The 24,577-nt window shown below is 44.2% G+C and overlaps 1 long non-coding RNA gene across 1 annotated transcript; it reads left to right on the top strand.

Moving 5' to 3' along the window:
• Positions 1–868: 868 nt before the first annotated feature.
• LOC128337791 (uncharacterized) lies at positions 869–24,251 on the top strand. Its single transcript, XR_008312435.1, has 3 exons — positions 869–933; positions 1,883–2,165; positions 23,823–24,251. It is a non-coding gene; the product is annotated as an uncharacterized LOC128337791 (long non-coding RNA).
• Positions 24,252–24,577: the final 326 nt, after the last annotated feature.

The raw sequence follows: 24,577 nt of genomic DNA, 5'->3' as shown, positions 1-24,577 counted from the left end.
CAGCCAGGGCTCAGTGTGCCACTCGGAACCGGAGAGGATGAAACTTTAAGCCTGGAGGTTGAGCGCGGTGTGCTAGCAGCCAGTGGCTAGTCCTCAGGGGTTCTCCATACCATCATGGCCTCAAGTAGACCCTAGGGGGTGGATCCTCCAATGGAGCTCCATGAGTTTATTGGCCCTGTCTCCATGCAGGTGGGAGGCTCAACTCATCAGTCAAGAGGATACACTACCTACCACTGTGGGGAATAACCCTTCAGGTAAGTGCCAATGCATCATTTTGAATGAGTCTTAAAACTGACTGCAGACATGTCACCACCTCCACCCATCCTGCCCAGCTATTTCTTGCTTTCCCCAAACTTTGTTTTGCTGAACGTCCCGATGAAATGCTCTGGAGAACCTAAAAGCTTGTTCACAACTCTCTGACATGTTAATTGGTTTTAATATAGGTATTGCCATGCTGTGGCTACCAGCTACAAACCAAACCAAATAAAACTGGCAGCTTTAGCTACTGCCTGAGGTAAGAGAGGGAAACTACAGAGGAATATGGCTGTCAAGTAGTTCGTTCCTGAGGTGAATAGATTGTGAGAAACAGGAATTATATACAAGGACTCCAGCACTCTTCTCCCTAAAAGAACAAGAGTTGTGATCAAAAACAGAATTTTGAAGGCCTGGGATGAGGATATTCAATTAACAATCTGCAAGCCTGAGTAGTAGGTCTTCTCTTGAGCCAGTCAAGGTTGAGGCCAGGGACCTAGGAAGAAATCCTACTAAGTCTATAAGATGAGGAAGGAAAGCATGAAAAGTCCTGTCATTGGCTGAGTCAGTCCTGAGAAGGACTGACTTTAACTATGCACAATGCAGTACACCTGGAAGAGGAAGGCTGCGAGAGAAAGCTGTTGTGAGGCAGGAGAGGAGACACTGCATGAAATAAAGGCAGTAAGAAACTTAAAAATTGGCATAAACATAAAGCACAGTCTTGCCGTGTCTTTTAGTAGGCAGGCTTTCCTAGAATTTGATTTAATGTCTACTTATGGGGTCTTTATTGGGGTTGATCATTTGACCAGTAAAAAAAGCAAGCCAAGCAAGCAGGCTTTGGTCAGATATTTAAATTATTAAAGTCAGTATTTAGAGTATTAAAGTTAGCACAACTGCAGTGAACGAGAAGCTCTCTAGCAAATGTTTAACTCCGTTAACTTCTTATGAATGACACGTTCCAAATTATTGTAACATTAATATTTATAGCTAACATTGTTTTGCAAAATCAGGGTTGAATCATGGCTTTTGTTTGGAACCTCAGGGACAGGCCCAAACCATTACATATATATTTTGTTCAAAGTTAGACTGAAACAAAATTCATAAACATTAGCTTTTCTCTGTTAATTATGGCTAAAGTCCTTGCATGGTTATCTGGAAGAAAGCCCTGTTGAATACAATAGGGCGCATTGACAAATGAACATGTACAGGATTGTAATGCATATGTTGTTTAGGTCAGGGATGAAAGTACCTGGTCATATGTAGGGTTGCCAACTTATCCACCAGCCACTGTAACTGCCTTTAAAAGTTGATAGGCAAACATTGCAAAGTGACAGCGTTTCTCCATGCTATGAGAAGCTTAACCTGCTGATTTATGACTTCTACACATCAAGTCCGCTGTTAAGGGTGCAAAGGCAAGCTGGGCCATTTTTTTGGTCAGTTGGCAACCCTACATGTGTATCCAGACTTCTGCAAGGCTGAAAATCAAAGGACCTGTGATATCTAAGATTCAGTAACACCATGATGTAATGGAGAAAGGCCACCAAGGAAAGGGCATCATTTCTTGGCTGCAGAAAATGTTTACAATTTAACAACTGAGGGCAAGAATATTTAAAGGTCTGTCTCTTCCCAGATGAACCTGCCTGCCTGCTCTGGTCTTTAATGGAGGTCCTGCTCCCATGGATGTCTGCCAGAATGTTTTGAGGGCTGCTGGAGGTGGTGTCCATACAAACAAATGTGTACCGAAAATAGTGAATAGAAATCTAATCCAGCTATGAACTGGGATGGACACCCATGTTGGCTCCATGGGCCACTGAAGCCCAGTTGCAGGGAACATGAGACCAGACCTTCTCTGTTGCCTGACCCCAGGAGATGGGCATCACCACAGGATTCAACCTCTCTGTTGACATCCGAAGGTATGTAAAAACTATTTTGTTCTGTGAGGCCTTTGGGATGTATTGAACTGAACTTCTTTTCAGCAGCTCCCCCACACCGTGTGTTTGTTTCTGCTGCTCTTGTTCTGTTTTTAATATGGTTATTGTTGTTTTTCATGGCATATATAATTTTGTTATGTTTTATCATTTGTTAGTTGCTTGGGCTATTGTCTTTGCAACAGAAAGGCTGGAAAGATGCATAATTGACTATTGTCAGATGAGTGAACCGTTGCCCTTTGAATCAGATCTGTCTATCTGTCACTCTGCCTGTGATGCTTGCTGCTGCCAACTTTATAAAATAATTCTGCAGGAGACTGAAGTAACTTTACTTACTGCTCTTATGACAACTGATCTATACAAGGTTGCTGTGACCTAGATTTCATTCTCTCCTGGTGTTCCCCATAAGGACAGCCCTGCTGGATCAGGCCCAAGGCCTATCTGGCCCAGCATCCTGTTTCCCACAGTGGCCCAACACAACATTGCCTCTGGGAAACCTGCAAGCAGAAGATGAAGGCATGCCCCCTCTCCTGCTGTTCTTCCCTTGCATCTGGTATTCAGAGGCATCCTGCCTCTAATCCTGGAGGAAGCCTATAGCTATCTAGAGTACTAGTCATTGATATACCTGTCCTCCATGAATTTGGCTAAGCCCCTTTTAAAGCCATTCAAGCTAGGAGCTATCACCATATTACGTGGCAGGGAGTTCCATAGGCTGATTGTTCCCCAGAATAGCTTCCCTCCATGTACCGGCTCATGATACACTTTGATTCCTTTTCTCATTACACCATGGCTTATGGTAGGGGCCACTTGTGGAATCAGAGTTTTAAAAGACAGATTTGTTTTTGTCTTCAGTACTAGAGTAATGCAGACTTTCATGGCCTCACCAAGTCAGATATTTTGGACATGTCTAGAACATATGGTCATAAAGTACTTCCAAGATTCCTGCATCTCCAGCACCTTGTCCCTGGACTAGAATATAAAATAGAGAAGATCACACTACAATTCCAAATATTCAAAATGGTGTCTTCTATTCTTCCTTATTTCAAGGAACATACAGTAATGCCAAAGGCGCTGATGAGGCTGTTATTTGTGAAGTCAACATGTTGGCATCTCTTAAGAGTCCTCACCCTGTCCTTTTAAAAGCTTATGGATTATTTTAAGGTGCTCCAATTAAAATTTACGAGAGGGGGAGGATGTGCCTTAACGCTTTATGACTTAAGATGCTGAAATATAGCACAGCATCTCCTTTCAATATCAGCATCTTGCATAAGCATCAAAATTGATGTGGGATTTCACAGGAAGTAGGGTGTGTGTATTTACATCTGGTTTGCACTAAAAAATGATATTTTAATAGAACTCTTCCATTGGACTGAACTAAAATGTGACCTTTTAAAGACTGGATGCTGGTTACATGAATTAATGAAGAATGAGAAAAGCCCACCTTAAAGTGAAGAGTCAGTCTTGTGGTAGCAAACACAAATTGTCCCATTTGCTAAGCAGTTTGCCTTGGTTTGTATTTGGATGGGTGATCATATGTGAGCACTGTCTGCTGTAAGATTAGGGGGATGAGTCTGTAGCCCAGTGGTTGTGTTGGAGACGGAAGTCCAGTGCATTGACCTTTTCATCAACTATCCTAATGACCACTAGGGGTATTGGGAGTAGAGATAGTGAGTAAGGGTCTTCCTAACTGTTCTACCTGTCTCTACTCTATAACCCCTGATATGACTCTACAGGTATTTCCTGTTGAGAGTCAGAATCCCTTCCTTTCCTTAGAGCAGAAAGAAACATCTCTCTCTCTCTCCGTACCTATTCATTATGTAGTTCTTTAGATTAAGGATAACCACCTTAAGTGGTGCAGTGGGGAAATGCTTGACTAACCAGCAGAAGGCTGCCAGTTCAAATCCCCGCTGGTACTATATCAGCCAGCAGCGATATAGGAAGATGCTGAAAGTCATCAGCTCATACTGAGGAGGCAATAGTAAACCCCTCCTGTGGGCTCCAGGAGTCGAAATTGACTTGACCAGAGCTCTGTGGGCTCCAGGAGTCGAAATCGACTTGACCGCACACTTTATTTTACTTTAGATTAAGGATAAGGTCTTTCCTATCCAAAGTATACTTCACCAATAAATACTTAGTATTTAGTTCTACAAGAATCTCCATGTATCTTCTCTAAATAGCTGCAACTACTCTGTGACTGGAGTGGGTAGCTTCTTTAGTGCTCTGCTAATTACCTGGGGGTAAAAATTACAACCCCCAGTAGTTTGAGCATCTGCTTGCAGCTCCCAGGTTCAATCCCTGGTAGCATCTCCAGGTAGGCCTGGGAAAGACTCCTGCCTGAAACCTTAGAGAGCTGCTACCAGTCAGTGTAGACAATACTGAGCTAGATGAGTCTGACAGTATAAGCTTCCTATGATCCACCTGTTTCTCCGCCATTTTGTTAAAAGTATGTACAAGATGGCATTCACACACTGTGCATGGGTTTATGGTGCATGGGTTTGTTTCCTTTGCCCCCAGATTAATTATGATCTCTTTCCCCCATATCCAGCTACAGGCTGCTGAGGCAGCAGGAGGCTTTCCCCTCCGTTTTCTTCCAAAATCTCTTTTTGTCTTTACTCTTTTGAAAAGACATCTTATGTTATTCCTTCTGATAATTTGAAGGAAACTCCTGTGTTCTGGAATTCTGCCATATTTGTGAATATTGGGATGGAAGAGGCAGTTCAATAATGGTGGTGATTTAGCGTTACTTCTTCAGTTATGGTTAGAATGTGCATATTTGGCTGTTACATTGGGAAAGGGTCAACCTTTGCAATCATAAAGACACTGCCAGACCTTGGCTGGGCGCTTTCCAGAATAGCTGCTCAGCAGCAGGAAAATGCCTCCGTTTGGGCAAGTCGCATACAGAACGTAAACAGCAGGGGAGCAGTCTCGCAGCAACTAGCAACCCGGAAAAAACAGCAACTTTTTCACTGCGGATATACAATGTCCTCCTAGCTCCATATCGCTGCTATTAGATTCGCAACAAGGCATTGGAAATGTGAACTGCACCCTGCTGTCCGCGTAGGGAAGTGTGGAAGCACACTTGCGAGATACTTCCTGACCCAGTTGTGGGGTTTAGTCTGGAAAGCATCCTAGAGCTGGGGGTGGTGGTGGTGTCCAACTGCAGAACAAGCAGATGAGGGGCTCTCTCCACCCTTATGCCTGTCCTCTATGATCAGCTGACCCTCAGAGTGGTCCTGTCATCAGCTGAAGTTGGGCTGGGGCTTTCCTGGCAGCAAGATCCAGACTATGGAATTCCTTGTTGGGGGAGATGAATCTTGCTCCCTTGAAGCATCTCTTTTGTCAAGTTTAGTGGTGCTTGCTTGCGGGTCTGGTTTTTAACTCTTCTGGCTGCCTGGATCTGAATATTTTTTAATAAATGGCCCTCAGTGGTTTTATTGGTTCACTGCTTTTATTGAATTCAAATTATTCTTTATAACCCCAGTAACCACCTTGAACTTCTCTTAGAATTGGAAAGGCAGGATCTAAATCTACAAAATAAATAGGGTTGACACACTTTTGGTCTTTGTTCTTGGACAGCAATCTACTATGTTACGACTTACATGGCGAACACGTTTTGGAATTGGGGTGGTTTCCAAAGCATCATGCAATATCATGGGAGTGCAAGGGGAGACAATGGGTTTTGGTGTTCAAAGAATAATAATTAAAAATAAAACAAAAACCCAACTTATTGGGCATGCCTTTGAATTTTCCAAGTTGCGCTCATATTGATTGAGGATTTGAGAAACTCTATTCCCCCCTGAGGTTTTTTCTTGTTTTGATTTCTTTACAGTGGAGAGTCCAATTATTCAAAAAAAAAAAAAAAAAAAAAAAGCAGCAAGGCCCACAAATCCTGCATTTATCATTTTTAAAATAAATAGGAAGCTAGCCGAAGGAATAAGACAACAGCAGCAAGTTAGCTAGAGATGCAATGCTGAAATCTGGCCATTCCCTTTCAGTATGCCCTGCATAATAAACAAGCTTTTGACCTATTTCTTTTGTGTCTGAATCCACAGGCGTTGGATTACAGGAAACATAAACCCCTGGTACTGTTCAGGAGGCATGAGAGTATTTTCCCCCTCCCCCTCTTTCTTTTCTGAGGGATGTTGGTTAGGAAAATGCAGGAAAATTAACAACATATTTATCTTTTTGACAGATTTACAATCAAAATCCAGGGCCAGGCTTGTCAATGGCTAAGCCTGAACAGCTTCATGATATTGCAGCAACACAACCTGAAAAACATAAGAGCAGCCCTGCTGGATTGGGTCCAAGGCTGGCCCTTCTAATCCAGCATCCTGTTTTGCACAGTGGCCCACCAGATGCCACTGGAAGCCTACAGGCAGGAGTTGAAAGGGGCATGCCCTCTCTCCTGCTGTTACTCCCCTGCAACTGGTACTCAGAAGCATCCTGCCTTTGAGGCTGGAGGTGGCCTATAGCCCTCTGACTAGTAGCCACTGATAGACCTCTCCTGCATGAAGTTATCCAAACCCTTCTTAAAGCCATCCAGGTTTTTGGCTGTCACCACATCTTGTGGTAGAAAATTCCACAAGTTGATTATGCGTTGTGTGAAAAAAATCTCTATTTGCTGGTCCTAAATTTCCTGGCAATCAATTTCATGGGATGACCCCTGGTTCTAGTGTTATGTGAGAGGGAGAAGAATCTCTCTCTATCCACTTTCTCCACACCATGCTTGATTTTATAGACCTCTATCATGTCTCCCCGCAGTTGTCTTTTTTCTAAACTAAATAGCCCAAGGTGTCATAGCCTTGCCTCATAAGAAAGGTGTTCTCTTCATTTGGACAGGCCTTCCAATTTTGGAAGGAAGTCTACTTCCCTTTTATGGCTTCCTTGACAGTACCTGTTAGCCATGCTGGCATCTTCCTGGACTTAGTGGTACCTTTCCTCCTTTTGGGTATACAGTCTAACTGGGCTTCTAGTATTGTGGTTTTGAGTGAACTCCATTCACTCTGGAGCAAAGTGACTCTCCTGATTTTCCCTTTCAGCTGCAACTCCCAGTCACTGTCAGCGTTTTGATCTGGAGGCGATAGCACATCCCCAGTAGCACATTGTATTGTGCTACTTGTACTTGTATTGTCACCCACAGGGTTTCTGTGGAGGACTCCAGTCAACCTAGGATTTCTACCTTGTTAGATTCTATCACTTCTTTAAAATACAGTGCTACTCCACCTCTCTGTCCTTCCTATAGAGATTATATCCAGGGAGAACAGTGTCCCACTGGTTCTCACTGTTCCACCATGTTTCTGTTATGCCCACTATATCTATTTCTGCATTAGCAACCAAGCACTCCAGCTCACCCATCTTGGCTCAGAGGCTTCTGGCATTGGCGTATAAGCACCTATACGCTGATTTCCTGCTGCAACTCCCAGTCACTGTCAGCGTTTTGATCAGGAGGGCAATAGCACGTCCCCAGTAGCACATTTCCTTTCAGGCCTTGTATTGTCACCCACAGGGTTTCTGTGGAGGACTCCAGTCCACCTAGGTTTTCTACCTTGTTAAGATTCTATCCCTTCTTTAACATACAGTGCTACCCCACCTCCAAGGCGCCCCTCCCTATCCTTCCTATAGATTTTATATCCACCTTGTACTGGTGTAGCAAGCGCCATGCAAATATTTGGGAGAAGCATCTTAGAATATTTTATGTAAAGCTCTGCTGTACGGTGTGGTTTAGAATACCATGTGCAAAAGCTGAGGAAGTGTTTATGTTTTTGGCCAAAGCAGCATATATTTTTACGCTGTGTAAACTGGAATGGTTTTTACTCAGGCGCAACATCCAGCAAAGTCAATAAGGTGGCAGAAGATCTTGTTGACTTTATTAGGAAACGTTTGCTGCATGAAAGCCTTGAGAATAGACCTGCAGAGCTTCACAGATGGAAAACAAGGACATGCTTGTCGCCCTGATGCTCCTATGAGCTGCCCAAGCGCTTCCTGCCACTTTCTGTTACACATGGCTGAAACTCTAGTTTGCCGGCTGTGTTCTATACTCAGTTACTCTCCATGGGCGTCTCGTGGGGGTGGGGGTGGAGAGGGATTGAGTCGGTCCCATTGAATTCAGCGGAGCTTACTCCTAGGTTAAGTGGGTATAGGATTGCAGCCTTTGCCCCATCCCAGAAATAGTCCTGCGGAGATGCCCAACTCTGCAATTACCTGTCTTCACAGTTTTAAAAGTCAGGAGAGTGTTTGGATAAAGGCACTGCAGAAAAATATAACTGTTTTGCTGTTAAGAGTTCAAAATATGTCTTGGCACAGTGTTCTTCATTGCAACTCCCCGAGGCCAGAGGCAGCCCCCGTTAATGGTTAAATTGTTAATTGTTTATCTGGCCTGTGTGAAGCTTTGGCAGAATCTGAATGCTACAGTCCCCCTCGAGCCACGTGAAGGCAGCCGTTCCCAACTCTGCAGTGCTGTGTGTGCCCAATGCTGGGCGGGCTTCTTTAGGGGAAAGGGAGCCTTTTTCTGCTCCCGAACCATCTTGTCAGTGCGTGTAGCCCTTTCCAGAGCTTTCCTCCTAGAGCTCTTAAGAGTCTCTTATAGTAAAGGGCCCTCCCACCACTGGGGAAAGTGGAGTATTGTGTGAAGGTCAGCACAGTGGGGAATGCCTCTCACGTTGAAGGTTTTTGTTTTGCCAACGTGCACATGAATAGTTAAATAGTTAAAACCACTGCCTTGGCAGGTTGAAGAATAGTGAAGATCACTGCCTTGGCAGGTTCGGAGTTTGATCTGAAAGACTGAGCGTCCCATCACAGCTTCATGCTATGGGCAGGAATCAGCACCATAGATGATGCATCTGCTCCCCACTATGAAGTTTAACTTTCTGGAGACTCTGGGGAGAGATGAACCCTGAAAAGTAGACTCTCACACTAGCAACTTGCACGAAGTATTTTTAACAAGACACCCCAAAGGGCAAAGAATAGGGACAGATTAGAGACAGTGATTAACCAGGGACAGGTACTTTAAAATCGGTTCTGGCCCCTCAACTTTGGAACACCCTCTGGGAAGAGCTTCGCCATGCTTCCTTCCTTTTAATAAACAACTGGTAGGTTTCTTAGTGTTTAGCTTTTTCCTGATAACTTTTAAATTTCAGTTAAAACTTGTTATTTCAATTGTGGTTTTCGCCTGGTCTTTTAACTTTAACCTTATTCATTTTTGTCCTATATGGTATCTATTTGATTAATGTTGTAAGCCATCCCGAGTGGTAGTGCACTGAAGGGGTGGAGTATAAATATTTTAAATAAGTTATAACAACATGGATGCTTGGAGCATATAGAGACCTGTAAAATATGGAAAGATGCGCAAATATTCTTGTAAATAATACATTTACATGAATTTTTGAGTTTTTGCTCATTTTAGGACACATTTATGCCACACACATCAATGGGAGAATTCTTAATATTGTCTGGTTAACATCCATAGGAAATAAATTAAAGCAACTGTCTTCAGTCTTGGGGCCTACTTTTAATTCCCAACATGTCCATAGGAATAAAATTTGAGTTTTATATCACATGTGCTTGCCTTTCTGTAGATAAACTGCATCTTTCTATAAACCACAGATAAATCTGGAGATAAATATGAACTGTTATATAAACAGGTGGTAAGAACTGAGACTTCTATCACCTTAGGATAATATGGTTTAATGTAAACAGTTTTGCCCTTTTGCTTACTGACCCCTCTAGCCACGAGGCCAAAATCTGATCTTTCCTCTAAGCTGTTTACAATCTGCTTCTCCCATCAATGCCACATTTCGTAAACCCATGGTGGACGGTAGGAAGGATCAGAAAACAACTACTGAATAAATTCCAAGTTAAGAATGGTGCCAGCCAAAGCCATCTCTTAAAAGTGTCACTGCGGAGCCTCCAATGAAACAGGAATACTGTATTGATGGTACCTGAGCTTGTAGAGTGCCATCCTTCCAGCCACAGAATTATGAGACTGAGTAGGAGTGGGGAACGTCTTAAGGCTGTACCACCTCTAGCAAGATTAGAAACAAAATTGTACCCCAAAAGTCCAGGAAATCAGAAGAGCCAGTTTAGGATCTCCCTTCTAACTGAACCCATAGCCTTCCAATTAGTAGGCCAAGACCTAGTCTAAGATGGAATGCAACAGCAGCTTCACCACCATTTTCTTTAGCTGTCTAGAATTTATGTTCAAAAGGGAATAAATGAAGGTGGGAAGGGAAGGAGAAAGAGAAAAGAAGAAAAACAAAGAGGAAAATGAGAAAGGCAGGCACATGTGCTATAGAAGTGATATAAAGTGTGATGTGATATAAGCAAGGCACTTATGGTCCTCCAGGTAACTAGGTTTCAGCTAGAAGTAGCTTAACAATTTTGATATTTCTCAATGAACAAGTCTCTTTATATATAGAGAAAGATAAGGTATGTGTATTTTTTGTTTAAGTAGAGTGCTCAGTTATGGGGTTGTCAGTCATTGTAGTGTTGTTGTTAACTGTAGTGCATTAATATTAATTTAATTCACAAATAATATCAAAGCCATGGGCAGGATCTGGCCATGCTTAGAGAACACACAGACAAACCGTATAACTACATTGTCTTTCGTCAAGGGATTATCTTGTGGGATTTGGATGAGGCCATCGCTTGGTGGTACAGCATCTGCTTTGCATGCAGAAGGTCCCAAGTTCAAACGCTGGTGGCATTTCCAGTGAAGGCTGGGAGAGACTCCTGCCTAAAACTTTGGAGAGTTGCCAGTCAGTGTAAACAGTGCTGAGCTGGATGGACCAAGGGTCTGACTCAATATAAGGCAGCTTCCCAACAGCACTAACACAGCCGCATAAGGAAGTCCAGGCTCAAATACCTCTCTGATTCAGAATAGATTTTCTCCCCTTCTTAACTGCAAGATCTGAAACAATTTTCTCCAAAAGTTATAAACGACACCATATGTTGCCAGATTAAATATCCCCTATTGCTGCTGCATCTTAGTTTTAGGCAGGTTGCTGGATTTTAACCTTGAAAAGCGAAACACAGCTCCGTAATTGAATTATGGCCTTGTTCTAAACTTGAGGCGATGTTTTAGTTAACACAGACAGAATATATGACTGAATAGCGAAACCTACAGAGGGTGGGGGAAGGAAAGAGGCAGCGACCTGCATTTTAAATCTAAGCAAGATCAAACATGAACTAACTTGGTGGTCTCAACCTCAAGGTTACGGATCAGTGCTCAATACAGAATTTGATCTGTTTCACACTTAAGAGGCTTGGCTGAATGTGGGTATAACTGTAAAGTGCAGGAACTCAATCCAGAAATCTCTGCTTAAGGGCTTGTAGTGAGACTTTTGATGTCCTTCTTTGGACAGGGGTAGGTCCTGGTGGGGGAACTGCTCTTTTATTTGGGGGGTCTGGAATAACAAGTCAGGCTGGGTGAATAGCTTGGAGTTAGTTGGCATGCTCATTTTTTTCACCTAAAATATTTTTTGTCTGTACCTAAACATATAAAGCATGTACATAACCAATACTGTATATGTTTTCAAGCAGGTTTATGATGGGAAATATAACTAATATTATAAAGCACGTTTATAATGGTGAATATAAATATAAATATTTCCCCTGCTAAACTGAGCAAAGAAGCACCTTTTCAAGTGGTGAATCTCTTCTGTCTGGCAGGCGAGAGCAACAGGCTTCATCCCCAGCACAGCACCCCTCCAGTGGCTGTTGCTGGTGTCTACCCTCTGTTGTTTTTTAGATTGTGAGCCCTGATGAGACAGGGGACCATCTTATTCATTATTTATGCATCTGTGTAAACCGCGTTGAGAAATTCTGTTGAAAACCGGGGTATAAATGTCCACGTATGTAGCGCCCCGTGGTATGTGCATGTGGCAAAAATGTATTGCCATAAAGTGGAGACTGGGTTGACACAGATGCTTTGTCACATTTTCTAACATGACAGAATTAGCATGTAGTCTGTGTACACTGTTGCACTTGATGATACAGACATCTATTTGACCATTTTATACATGTGCTAAAAAGCTACAGACAGCTTAGGCTTCAGAGCATAATACATAACAAGGGGACAAATACTTGTGCGTGTATGATTGTCAGATCAAATAACTGAAGTGGCCTTATGTCAACAGAAATCAACCCTATGGAAGCCACCATTCTAATGCTGACCAAGACGCAGCAAAATGTTAGCTCAGTTAGCAGTTCTTATTTTTGGTTCAGGTCGGGTTAGGGTTGACTAAAAATAGGTTGGGACTGGAGATCTGCATTGATCTGCAACTTGTTTTCGTGCTTATGGATCTCTGCCATGTCAGATACCAAAATTGACATCAATGACCTTAGATTCTGGAGGAGGATTATATATATTTTGCTTTACTTTATTCAGGTACTGCCCTTTGGATAGTTGGTACACTGAGATACTGGATTGAAAATGTAATGGGTCTTGAAAATGGATGGTGTGGGAATCAACCCATAGGCCAATATCCAAGATATGCCTTGAAAATAACTTTTTATTTATTTTCTGTATCTGAGAGGGAGAAAATCTCCAGCTCCATGAGACTATACTTCTTTTATACAAACCACCATGTAGTGGAGACAATGGATTGTTAGCCATACTAGAGGTCTTCTGTTAAAAAGGGAAGAACTAAATTATAGAGAATGAAACATGATTTTAAATGAACGTTTCCTTGTATTTGGGGGGATGGGCCATAGATCAGGGGCAGAGCATTGCTTTGCATGCAGAAGGTCCCAGGTTCAGTCCCTGGTAGGGCTAGAAAAGACTTCTACCTGTAACCTTGGAGAGCTGCTGTCAGTGTAGACCAGGGTTTCTCAGCGTTTGGGTCCCCAGATGTTATTGGACTTCAATTCCCATAATCCCCAACCAAAGGCCACCAGGACTGGGGATTATGGGAGCTGAAGTCCAATAACATCCAATAACGTTGGGTCCAATGTTGGGACCCAACGTTGAGAATCCCTGGTGTAGACAATGCTTAGCTCAATGGATGCTAAAGGTAAAGTGTGCCGTCAAGTCAATTCCGACTCCTGGCACCCACAGAGCCCTGTGGTTTTCTTTGGTAGAATACAGGAGGGGTTGACCATTGCCTCCTCCCGCGCAGTATGAGAGGATGCCTTTCAGCATCTTCCTATATCGCTGCTGCCCAATATAGATGTTTCCCATACTCTGAGAAACATACCAGTGGGGATTCGAACCGGCAACCTTCTGTTTGTTTGTCAAGCATTTCCCCATTGATAGGAGGCTATCAATGGATGCTATTCTCTTTTATAAGGATACAGCTCTATAGTATTATAATATAGTTTTATAGCATTAGAGTAGTAACTTTAAAGTAGTATAGTGTTATTGTTCCATAATTTGGTTTTATTATTATGAATCATGTTATGTCTTATGCTGGTCTTGGACCGTAAGATGATTGATTGATTGATTTAGCTCAATGGACCAATGCTCAGTATGAAGTAGATTCCTATGTTCACCACTGGGTGATTTTAATATTATTTGTGAAAATGGCAGTATACTGACCCCTAGTGACAGAAAACAAGCATTACAACACAGGATTGTTATACTGAACAAAATCAGAAACAAGCAAGCAGCCCCAAAATTCAGAAAGAACGCATATTCAATTTAGCACAGGTGAACATATATACAAAGGCAGCTATATATATTGGCTATGTAAACACACTCTGGCTGGGTTTATCCTTAAGCAGTGTATGGAATGGCTTGGCTGTTTATACCCAACAGTAAACAAAGTCTGCCAGCAGCAGGACTTGCAGCAATTAGCTGAGAGTGTTATTAAAGGAGATGTTGCAAATAACGCCCAGCCCAAGACATGAAAGACAGCACAGTTAGCATGTTCAGTGTTTCCTTCCCCACTGATTTCTACATATCAAAAACAATGAAATTGTTTGTTTCTCAGCACAATACTGCCAGTTGTATATCTTGCCATCAAAGAAACCAAATGGCTAATGCAGGCTGTAGTGAGGGGAAAGCACAGGAATCCAGGCCAGAGATCAATCTTCTCTGGCAACTGTTAAGGTTTCCTTTCCGCCTCCTTTTAGTGAAAGTGCCCTTCAGTGTTTCAGGCTTCCATTCCAGCTTCAAAGAGGGGAGCAAAAGTCTCCAGATGGAGTTTAGCATTATTACTAAGACAAAAGGCTTCATCAAATTACACATTTCCATCAAGAAGGCGTTTTGATTGTTCCCAAAAGGTGGAATTCAAACTGGAGGCCAGGCTTCAAGGGACCGACTTTGTACAGAAGGAGAGTCATTAATATTTCCAAGTGGATAGACTACACTTCTGAATAATAAAGGCCCAGGTCCCAATGGCTCTCCCCTTCTTGAATAATTATTCACACCTGTTCCATGTTCATTGCTGCTTCGGGGTGAAATGCGGCTGCCTGCGGCAGTAGCACATTGTCAGGGCACTACCTAAAAGGCCTCCATAGTTTCCCCCCATGTCAAGGAGATAGTTTTCCACCATAATCTTATCTTCAAAGTAGGCGGTACCATACTGAATCTCACTAGACTGACCAGTAGGAGTGGCAGAAGAACAGTTACAGGTTGGATGGTATGTACTTTATGCATATACAAAAATGAAATCCAGAGCTATTAAATGACGCAAATATACCAGATTCCCACTTCCAGGGCTGGCCCATCCACTTGAGAGATGTAGACGGTTGCCTAAGGCACCAATTCTTGGGGGTTGCTACATGCCTCCCTTTGCCTCTCCAAGTAACCACTGCCATGTCTGATTTGCTGGGAGTGCCCTTTTGCTCTCCTCCCTGGAGGGTGAATTGGGGGGGGGGGCACGGAGGGGGGTGGCGGCGGCGAAGAGTCAGCCAGCAAAGTCAACCTTGTCTTGCTTTGCCCTCTCTCTCTCTCCTGTCCTGAACACTCTTCCATTCCAGTGAAAGGGCAGCCTGCACAACTCAAGTTAAATTCATTTATTTATTTAAAATCTTTACACTACTGCTTGGGGCAACTCACAACATTTATAAAATAGATAAAAGTAACCAAATTAAGTTAAACAAGTTAAAAATCCAAGCTAATACCACAATCAGAATTACAGTTGTTTTTTTAAGTTTCAAATTAAAAGTAATTTTAAAAGCTCAAAACTGAGAATGGTAAGAACTAAATAACCTACCAGATATAAACAACTGGTGAAATGTTAAAAGGCCTCTTTAAAAAGATGTGTTTTTAGTCGTTTTTTAAAAACACACTGAGGGAGGGACAATGCTGAAGCTCTTCAGGGAGGGCATTCCAAAGCCAAGGGGGCCACAACCAAAAAGGCCCTGTCTCTAGTCCCTGTTAACCAGATCTCTGTTAGTGGCGGGGCCACGAACAGGGCCTGAGATGATGGGTGGAGGGCCCTGGCAGGTTCATAGGGGCGAATGTGGTTAAAGCCAGGGTTCTGCATGTCTCAGCTGGGGCGGCGGGAGGCACCACCAAAGTTGACATTTGCCCAGGGTGCCTCTCCCTGCAGCCGAGAAGTGCAAAGCCCTGACTTTAACTTGAGTTAAATACCTCTTGCAGGGGAACTTGGCAATTTGGCTATTAGTTCATGAGAGACTTCATGGGCAGTCAGAGTCCTTACAAGACTCCACAATACAAATTTGCTAGTGATAAGGGAAATCTACCACCAATAGAAAACTATGCTGAGGTGCTTCCACCGGGTCCTTTGGGTCTGCCGGCCTGTTTATTCACTTTTGGCTGTAATGCTATTTTAATGAAGAGGAAAAAATAGGGAAGAAACCAGTAATTAGATCCACACACACCCCTAACGGGCAAAGAGGCATCTGGTGAAGTGGTGTTCTTTTATATTTAGCAGGGGGAAAGCAACTGATCCTATTCATCCCAGAATAGTGTCCCTCACAGTGGGTGTTGTGATGTCTCTCTCGGGTTTCTTTTTAGATTGTGAGTGCCTTTGAGACGAGGATCCTCTTAATTTATTTTGCTATGTAAACCACTCTGGGAACTATTTTGTTGTTGATGAAAAGCAGGATGCAGGTATTTTTAACAACAAGAAAGCCCTCCCTGCATCCCTTCTATGAGCACAGAAGCTAATATGGCACCATGAAAACAAAGCTGGCTCAAAAGTAAGCCATAAAACAAGCAGAACCTGCAAGGAATACACTTTTCGTTGAAGCCGCCAGGAGCTTTCTTGTGAGTAGACACTATTGAAGGATCTGCCTGGTGGCAGGGCATTAGGAACATAGGAAACTGCCATATACTGAGTCAGACCATTGGTCTATCTAGCTCAGTATTGTCTTCACAGACTGGCAGCGGCTTCTCCAAGGTTGCAGGCAGGAATCTCTCTCAGCCCTATCTTGGAGATGCTTCCAGGGAGGGAACTTGGAACCCAGATGCTCTTCCCAGAGCAGCTCCATCCATCCCCTAAAGGGAATATTTTCCAGTGCTCATACATCAAGTCTCCCATTCATATGCAACCAGGGCAGACCCTGCTTAGCTATGGGGACAAGTCATGCTTGCTACTACAAGACCAGCTCTCCTCTCATTGCTAGTTAATATAACACTATATCAAATACTGTGTGGAACCTCTGTTTTAATTCCACTTTCAGCCAAGTGCGGAAGAGGAATGTCTCAGGAGTCCTAAAGGGCTCTAGTGTGGAAGTATGACTGGTCTCTTCTGTGAATGCATACTAACTCTGTCATTAATAAAATAACTTCATTGTCAGCATGACCAGAATTCAAGGGCAGCTCTGGGAAGTGAGGAAATTGCTCTTGGAATCTCTGAGAGATCGGACCTGGAGCCTTACCTAATGCCAAGTCTTGTAAAAATCCAATCCAGTCTCTTGCAATCTCCCCATCATTCTGCAGAGGTAGGGAGGTGTGTGTGTGTGTGTGTGTGTGTGAGAGAGAGAGAGAGAAAAAACAAGCCCATTTGGTTCCTCTGGCAGCCCTTCTCTTTGATTAAAATTGACATCAATTCTGGGCTGCTTGAAACTCAGCCCTTCCAACATCCAGTCTGTGGCAAGAGATTTATGATGGCTTTGCTGGCGGAACTCCTGAAGAATATTCATTTCAGTAATTACAAAAGGCCAAACCAATGTGAGAGATAAATAAAGAAAAGTGAACCTTAATTTGGACACAATAACAAGGGATGTAAAAGACACCCTTTTCTTGCCATCTCTGCTGTTGTTCTAGGGAGAGAATAGACCCCCACCATCCAGCTGGGATTCTTGCACCCCGAGCAATGTCTTCAGTGCACTAATATAACAATGAACAGCATCCCACAGCTGCTATAACTTTCCCCCCATGTCTCTTGCCAGCCTCAAGAGCCTTTCATGTTCTGCCAAAATCAGCTCTTTAGCTTGATGTAACATTATCAGAGAGTGCGTATAATTTCATGGCAAAACCCTCAAGCCCTGATGAATGACTTGTTTTGGATTGCAATTGTCAGGAAAGCAGGAAACACTTCCTGTGGGGAGGAATCTAAGCAATGCTACCTGCTCGTCGTTTTAAGCCAAGGACACGTCTCTCTAGCAGAACTGAGCACATATTTGAAAAAAGATGATTTGGTGTTCAGGTCAACCCACTGGGAGTGAAATATATCCAATTGGAGATTTTCCCTAGGCACGCCCACTGGTTTGGGTATCCACCATCAATGTTATCCATGACAATAGAGAGGGAATCTTCTGGAGAGCACCCAGTTTTGCCTTGCCTGATATTTGAAGAAGAGCTGAGATAATAGCCCTATGTACAGGTATTCATGTTAAAAATGAATTTGGGCCCAGCCCCCCTCAAAAGAAGCCAAGGAACTCAAAACTGAGGCCCATTGTGTATGCTACAATCTCAGAATTAATTTTAGAAATTCTCCAGGTTAAACCTGAATTCAGGACTAGTGGAGCACAGGAGACTAAATTGGGGTGGGTCATAGCTCCATGGAAGAGCACATGCTGGGCATGTGAAAAGGGCCTTCCAGGCTCAATCTCTGACATCTCCAGGTGGGGAAAGATCCCTGCAGAAACTCTGGAGAGCTAATGCCAGTCAGACAGGGCTGAGCTCAATGGGCCAATGTCTGACTCAGTGCAAGACAGCTTAATGTGTTCATCATCGACCCTCTCATTATCTATCATCTCACTTTTTATCAAATTTCAAATTAATACCAGAGTATACACCTGTGCCCTTTGCAGGCTTTCAGCATATCAGGTTGCTTTGCTTAGCTGTCAGATTTCACTATGTTGCTGGTAGAATTTGGAAATTCTGGAAAATAATAATCTTTGAGAGCTATGATAATAAATGGAACGTGAGACAGATCAATGCATACTTTCTAAGCAGCAAGGAAGCATACACTTCAAAGTTTGTTAGTCGTCCGAGCCCAGGGATGAACCTTTGCTAATAGCCCTTAGCCACAATATGAGGGTCTCCTCTCTTGTATCACATAAAGAGTGATTTCTATCTGCCAAATACTGAAGGGAAAGAATTCTGAGTTATTTCACTTCCTGCCCTTCTATTTTGATGGGAGGTAAAAAAACACGAAACAAAACCAAAGACCCACCTGCATTACCTTTTGCTGCAACCTATTAAATGCCATGTGTGTTAAACTGTGCATTTTAATGCCTATTAATATTGGACGCTCCCATATACCCCCCACTAAATAATGTATGCTGCTTGCAATAGCTTTTGAGAGGGGCAGACTTTGAGAGATGCCTCCTGACTTAAAACAAAATCTTATTCTCGCCTCTGTGGCAGCTCTAGCTTGCTAGTTGTTTCTCTGAAAACATTCCGTGAAGTGCAGCCCAAGCCATGTTTACTCAAAAGTTAGAAAGTCCCATCAAGGGCTTATCCCCCAAGCAAGTGTGTCTAGGAACAGCCTCTACCACCGTTCTACAATTCTAAGTGGCTTTCAATTTGGTAGCTATCAAAGCCTAAAAAACACAAGCAGTTAAAACAAGTTCAACAGCAGTTTGTTTTAATAGCAATTGAAACAAGTTTTAAAATATCATAAAAACAACAATAAAAGAGAAGAATCTAGCTCGTCTGTATAGGCTCCTTTGGTGCTTTCTCAACATTGATGTTACTTCATAAATCCTGAAGGGAATTTGCTCTAAGAGTTATTATAAGGGATATTTCCTGCTTGGAAATCAAAGTGGGAAAGGGGATAAGAATGGTAAGAGAGAGAAACTGGGAGGGGCCTTGTCCGGAGGCACAGCGGGGCATGTGTTAGGCAGCAGATTGTTGGGGGTGGCAGCAGGATTATTATTTTGCATTTTATATCCCACTCTTCCTCCAAGGAGCCCAGAGCGGTGTACTCCATACTTCAGTTTCTCCTCACAACAACCCTGTGAAGTAGGTTAGGCTGAGAGAGAAGCGACTGGCCCAGAGTCACCCAGCTAGTTTCATGGCTGAATGGGGGATTTGAACTCGGGTCTTCCCGGTCCTAGTCCAGCACTCTAACCACTACTACCCCACGCTGGCTCTCTGTGTGGCGCCTCCTGTCTCTGCCGTCAGAGTTGACCTGCAGGACTGCTCCGACCCTTGCAAGCTTTCCGAGGACCACCTCTCCATACCAAGCCTGCAAGCAACATAAGGAGAGAAGAGAGGAGGCTGCTAGCAACCTTCCCTCCTTCCTGCCCCCCCCGGCACTTCCAAAGCTTGCATGAGTTAGTTTTGGCCAGCCCCCGACAGGGCCAAGGGGCAAGGCAGCATTTTGTGCCTTGCCTCAGGCCCCATCATACCTTGGGCCGCTTCTGGACATTGTGGAAGGCGTGGAGGCGAGTTAAAGGGGAAAGAGAGTTCTTGCCGGATAATCGTAATTTAATTGAATCGTTAAGCAGGAGGGAAGTTTTGCTATAGTACAAGGACAGTTTGCAGAAGGCGGCAGAGACCACGGTATTCTTTCCTCTGACGTTTCGTTCTGTTTGGATTGTGGTCTGTTCTCTCTGGATTGTTGTTTTTATGGCATTTTAATTTGCTTTTATTGCCACTGGAAGCTACCTTGAGCTGTGGAAAGGCAGCTATATGTGTCTTTCAGTAAATAAACTTGCAAGATATCTGTCGTTGTGATGAGCAGGTGTGAGTCAACAGAGGGATTGTCTGCTCAAAGAGGTGCACTCACTGCCCCCCACTGCAGGATCGGGGTCAGGGATGGCTCAGCTACCCTGTGTCAGGGTTGTGATGGGGTTTTGGGTGGGGGGGGGGCCATGGGGCAGACTTTGCCTCCATGCCACATCTATTCCCAGTTGCTGCACTGTTTTATTTCTCCCCATAGGAGGAAATGGCAGCTATTCACTGATGTGGGAGCGGAAGAAAAGCAGTGCCATATGGGACACCAGTGTGGGGGGGGGCTGCACTGGTGCCTCCCATCTTGGATGACCCTGGCCACTGAGACACAGGGCAGCATCAGTGGGGAGTCTATCTCTTTGTCATGCTCAAGTGTGACCACGTTGGGATTTGGCTTTTATAGAACTTATGATATGGAGGGGAACCTGATGGGCGATCTTTGCCGTAGCTGCTGCCAGGCTGCCTGCATTGACTGCTCATGCCTGTGGGTTGTTTTCGATCCACTCTTCCTTGCCCAGAGCCCTTTCCCTGTGGCAGATGGATTCATCTTTCCAAAGGCAAACGGCTGCCTTTGTCTCCGTCCTCAGAGTTGGCTCTAGACATATAGTTAAAAGCATCTCCTGTGCCTGAACCAGAGCCAAGTAAACTGGTGGATTGCCTTGAAAACCTTTTCAACTCCATCAGAGAATCCAGTCACAGGACTTTTCAAAAGCTGCCGCCATCTCCCCTCACCTCGGGCCTGTCCGCGTTGCCCAAAGTCAAAACGCAGCCACGGAGGAACTCTGCAGGGAGATTTCAGGAGAGCTGAGAAGCTTTAAGATTCCCCTTGAAAACATCCAATATAAACAGTCTACTGTGCACGGAAAAGGAGGGAGGGAGGGGAAGAGCCTCCAGTCGCACATACTCTGTGGTCAAGTGCTTCCTGCCATTTGTTAGCACCGCCAGTAAAAACGAGGGTTCGTTTGATTTTTATTGAGCTGCAGGAAATGGCAAAGCTCAGATTTTGAAAAGAATGCCTCTCCCCCTGCCAATTTCCCCCAAAGATGACATTTAGGGAGTGGAGTATTTCAGCACCGGACAGGACAACTCAGCTAGAAGGGGAAGGCTAATTAAAGCAGAGCCCTTCCACACCCCAACAACTTGGCAGCTGATTGGTGGGCAGTGCAGCCTGGCCTCCTCATCCCTTTTCCTCTTTGTTTCCAGTTATGAGTATTTCTGAGCGAGGAAAAATGTTTGACATTTAATTTAGACCGCTGACAATTCTGGTGCTGGAAAAGGCAGTTTTGATAGGTAGCCATTAATCCTTTGGCTGTCATGTTGTGTTTGCAGGCTTATGTTTTTGTTTCATTCGCCACTGAATCCCATTCCCCGCCTTTAGATAAGGCAATGGCTAACAGCCTGACGAAGGCTAGCGCTTGAACCCGTGTTGGCTAGTTATCTGTAGTTGGCTTGAGCCATAAGTCCAGGTACTCATTGGGTCTGTGTCAGCACCCATCCTATGGGCTTGCCATTTTTGCATTGGCAAATGTGGGTGCCAAATGTGAAAGGTTGCTAGGCTGAGCTATAGGCCAGGGCTCGAGGAAGAAGCTGCCTTATGCCAAGTCAGACCTTTGGTCCACCTAGCTCACCATGTGCTATGCTGACTGGCAGCAGCTCTCCATGGTTTCAGGCAAGAGTCTTTCCCAGACTTACCTGGAGAGGAGATGCCAGGAATTGAACCTGGGACCTTCTGCGTGCAAATCAGATGTGCTTCTGCTGAGCTATGCCTCCCTCCGTCTACTAAGAAGAAGATCTTACAGCAATGTTCACATGGAATCAGTCACCCATCCAAATGCAATCCAAGGCAAACTCTGCTTTGCAGAGAGGACAATGTGTGCTCGCTGCCACAAGACCTGCTTTCCATCCATCCACGTGGCTTTAGGTGGCCTAGGGCTCAAAGTCAGGACCCAGAAGCAGACAGCCAAGAACTAGGAGTAGGAAAGGAGATGAGAGCCAGAGTTCTGCTAGGTACTGGAAACCAGAAAACTGACCTGGATTAGAGCTGGAGGTCAAGAACGAAGTCCAGGGCCAAGGTGAGTGGACAAACCAGAAGGTAGGGGTCAAGAGGGCAGGAATGGAGCCCAAGGTTAGAGAAGCCGAGTAGTCAAGCTAGAGGAAACGGGACCAAGGAGATCTGGAAAGGAAAGGAAAGGCCTGGCCTGCCTCTGACCTGATGCCCTTGCTGCTGTTGCAAAGGGAGCCAAGGATTACCAGGGATTCTCAACGTGTGGGTCCCCAGATGTAATTGGACTTCAACTCCCATAATTCCCAGCCAAAGGCCACTGGGGCTGCGGATTATGGGAGTTGAAGTCCAATAACATCTGGGGACCCACACGTTGAGAAACCCTGGATTAATCCTATGGGGTGAGGCTTGCCCCAGGCCTGAAGCAAAAAGGCCTGTCCTGCTTAACAGGGATGGTTTAATATGCTGCGGAGCCTGTATGATACGAGCTTATTAAAGCGTTTCAGATACAAGTTCAGCGTATTGGAGAAATTTGATTACAGGAGGGTTTTTTTTTGCGGGGGGTGGATTAGCTGGAGCTGAACCAATGAATGAATAGATGGGTGGAAATTTTGTGGTTGAGCCAGGCCCGCATGAAAAAGGCTGGGGAGAAGAAAGGAGCTGTTTGAAAGAGCTATTTTTCAGCTCAGTCCAAGTCCAAAGTAAACCTGCTGCTGTCTGTGGCGGCTTTAATAAGGTGGAGCACAGCTAGCTTATTCCACCTTCTGTCTTGGCCAGTCTAAAAAATGTCCAGGTGGCATATTTAAAAGCCCCATTTATAAGACCAAGTTCTACAAACACAGAGACCCTTTTCCTCTTGCATTTTGTCTTCCTGAGGAGATCATAGCAGCACACACAGTGCTCTACTGCCTTTTCCCTTCTAGTTTGTTTTGCTTTGGGGTATTGGAAACCTATTTTAAGACCAGAACTTTGTAATTCTGGAATTTTGCAAGGGGGCAGGTCAAAGTTGGCAAGCTGAACTTCAAAAAACTCAAGATCAGTACCATCTTTGCTAGGATTAAGAAGTAAAACCAAGAAATCTGTATAAAATTAATACACATTAAAAATATACTTGGGGGATCCATGTGTGTGGCTTTTTTTGAAGTCTGAAATGGACCATGCAATAAGTTGTGCACAAGCTGGACATCTGGGACCTGCAGCTGGAGGGGCCCGCCTGGGTGCAAAGCGACTCCTATGGAAGAGTGGACTTTGACAGATGCTACTTCTCCCAGTTTTACATGACAAGCTGTGCCTGCCAACCCCTTTGGGGTCCTGCCTTGGATGGGCTTCTGGACAAATTCCAGACAAGTGTCTGGATTCCTTATGGGTCATTTTCTGCATTAGCTGCTACCCATCAGGAAACAGCATCCCCTTAGGGACACAGACCATACTAAACTCAGCAGCACCGCCAGTTTGCCTCCTGTCCCAAGCAGCACCAAGACATGGATTTGTCTCCCATAACACTGCTGCATTTTAAGTAGAAAATTTCAGCATTCCCTTCTTACAGCTTTCTATGGTAGTTTTACATGGCTGGGGTTGTGTTGTTTTTCTGTCTTTTCTACTGCAGCACAGAAGCCAAGATGAACTGGGCTTTTATGAGACACCACTCTTGCAGCCAAAGCTTGGCTACTTCAGGAGAAACCCGCCTTTGTCCAGGCTGGTTCACTGCCCCTACAATTCCTGACTTGTTCTGAAAGCACTAAAGAAAAGCTTCCATCTCGGCTTCTCTTGTGGCTGGTGGTGCTCAATACAGCCAACTCGCTCAACACGTCTCCATTGGGTTCCTGATCCCAGTCAGTGACAGGAAGAAAATGTGTGACCACTGCCAGCAACTGAAAGAACCTTTCCTTCCTTCAGAAGCCAAAGAAAAACCTGTCCTTGGGAAATGCTGCCCCAAGCTGGCCATGTTGGGAATGGGCACAAATACATGCATATAAACCAGGGGTTCTCCAACTTGGATCCCCGCGTGGGGTTGCACTACAACTCCCATCATCCTCACCCAAGTGTGAGAACCACTATTTTATGCAGCAGTAGCCTGTCATACACAATCAGGATCGATAAAAATCAGGATCGATAAAAATTCTCCAAGCTGGAAAGTGATGCAAGTGAGTAGTACTTTGAACTACTTTTATGCGACCTACTGGATGGAATATCATCCAAAGGCCAGTTTTACCATTTTTTCAAACTGGTAAGATTTCCTTGGCAGAGAGAAATGGGGGTTGTTGCCGACCACAGGCAAGGATACAAGTAGCCGCCTCCTGGTGGGGAGAGGAGGAGTACCTGTGGACTGTTTGAATCTGTTTGAACTGTGGACTGTTTGAA

The sequence above is a fragment of the Hemicordylus capensis genome, chromosome 15, assembly GCF_027244095.1.
Source record: "Hemicordylus capensis ecotype Gifberg chromosome 15, rHemCap1.1.pri, whole genome shotgun sequence".
NCBI classification, from domain to species: Eukaryota; Metazoa; Chordata; class Lepidosauria; order Squamata; family Cordylidae; genus Hemicordylus; species Hemicordylus capensis.
This window is presented reverse-complemented; position numbering and strand designations above follow the sequence as displayed.